The sequence below is a fragment of the Passer domesticus genome, chromosome Z (assembly GCF_036417665.1).
Source record: "Passer domesticus isolate bPasDom1 chromosome Z, bPasDom1.hap1, whole genome shotgun sequence".
NCBI lineage: Eukaryota > Metazoa > Chordata > Aves > Passeriformes > Passeridae > Passer > Passer domesticus.
Window position 1 is genome coordinate 84,301,044 of NC_087512.1, and position 2,037 is coordinate 84,303,080.

A 2,037-nucleotide genomic window follows, 5' to 3' on the forward strand; every position below is an offset into this window, starting at 1 on the left:
TTCCCTCTTCTCTTGGCAGAGGTGCATGTGGCCCTGTGGAGCTGCACCCACTGCTGTAGACCCTCAGGTGGTGGAACCAGAGCCCCCAGAAGCTTCAGCAGGAAATCAAAGAGGATGCTGAGAAGCAGTGCCAAGGCCTCAAGGGAAATATTTCAGACTTCCCACCCATTTTCCTGTGCTCCAGGGAGGGACAGAGACCAGAGGAGATGTGAGCCCACAGACACTGCGACCTGTAACCACAGCAGCCTCTGCACCAGCACCGAGGATGAACGAGACTTCTGGAGTCCCCAACAGCTCCGTGTGCTGACCTTGGTGATGGGGAGAGCCAGAACCACTCAGGCAGGGCAGAGGAGGGCGAGGGTGCTCCCTGTCTGCAGCCTCACCCGTGGCAGCACGGGAGCTGGGGCTGGTCCTGGAGGGCCCCTGCACCAAACCCTGAGCACAGAGGCACTGGAGCACGGCCAGGGAGCCCTGGCCCCTCTGCAGAGGAGCTCCAGAGGGGCTGGCCGACCCTTTGGAAGGTCTGCTGTGAAATCTGAAGGGATTTCCTCCTTCACAACGCCTTAGCTGTGCTTCTGCAGAGTTTTCCAGGTCCTTAATCCCTTCCAGGTCCTTAATCCCTTCCAGGTCCTTAACCCCAGTCATTCCAGAGGCATCATCTGGATTGCAGGAGGTGGAGCTGAGGGGGTCCACGGGCCCCACTGAGAGGGGTTTCACCCTTCGTGGGCAGAGCTTGGAGTGTGTGCAGCCACAAGCTGTGACTTTCCAAGTAGTCCTGAAGTGTTTCCCAGCACAGAAGGCTCTCGCAGGTCGGCTGTGGCAGGATCCAGCCGTGAGTGGTGATGAATGCTGCTTGGAGACAAAATGTCCCGTAACTTTTGGAGTTATTGTTCCCCACACCTCTGGAACTGCAGCTGCTCAGAGGGAAGGAGACCGTGTGCCCAGCTCCACCCCACACAGGCCCAAATTTCATGTTTCATAGCATGGACTTGAGATGTCTCCTGCTAGTGGGTACCAGCATTCACCCCAGGACAAACAGCCAGGGCTTCATTTCTTTTTTAATTAAGCATCTGCTTCCTGTGTGGATTGCTTTGAAAACATCAGCCAGGGCCACATGGGAGAGGAGATGTGATGCACGTTTCCCAGGGAAGCTGCATGAATCAGCAACTGATGCAAAGCCCTTTTCTGAGCGCTGTTTAATGTTGCATTAATTTCAGATCTCGGGCCTCAACCTCTCCTTTTTTATTGTCAATTTCAGCGACCACAGGGCAGTACTGCTTGTGAAAGGTGCCAAACTTAGTTCCCACGTCAGCAGGAGAGAAAAATAACCCCGCTTGCTGCGGGCGAGCTGTTTTGGGAGCTGGAAGAGGGGCAGGGAGGGCCCGCAGTGCAGGCAGGCTGCGAGGGGCCGAGGGGCGCAGCCGATCGATGCCGCTCCGTGCGCTCTGCGGCGCTCGCTGCCGCGGGCACCTTGGCGGCCAGCGCAGTGCCAGGCAGAGCCGGGCATGTGGCTTGCCGTGCCCCGGCGCTGTCCGGCTGTCCTTGGCTCCTCCGGAGCAGCAGCCGGGGGCACAGGGTGGGACAGCCCAGCGACGCAAATCGGGGGCTCGGAGCGAGGGAGGTCCCGCGCGCTGTCCCCGAGAGACTCAGCCCCTGTCCAGAGGTGACACCTGCCAGCAGAGGCCAACCCCTAAGCACGCTTGGGGCCATCAGCAGGGCACAGGGCGAGCCGTGGGGCACGGGGAGGAGCGCTCGGGACCGCGCAGGGCAGTCCAATGCTTCCGAGCAGGCACGGAGCGCAGGAAAATTCGGGCACCGCTGGGCTTTGGGGACAGCAGGGCGGAGGGGCAGGGCAGGGGGCACGGGGGCAGCCGTGCGTGGGGTCCCCGCTGCCCTTAGCCCCTCCCGAGCGGGGCTCTCGGGCCGGGGGACCCCCGGGCGGTGCGGGGCCGAGCCCACCGGGGCGGGTGCGGGGTTCGGGGTGCGGGGGCGGGTGCGGGGTCGGTCCCACCGGGGCGGGGGCGGCCCCGGGGCGGT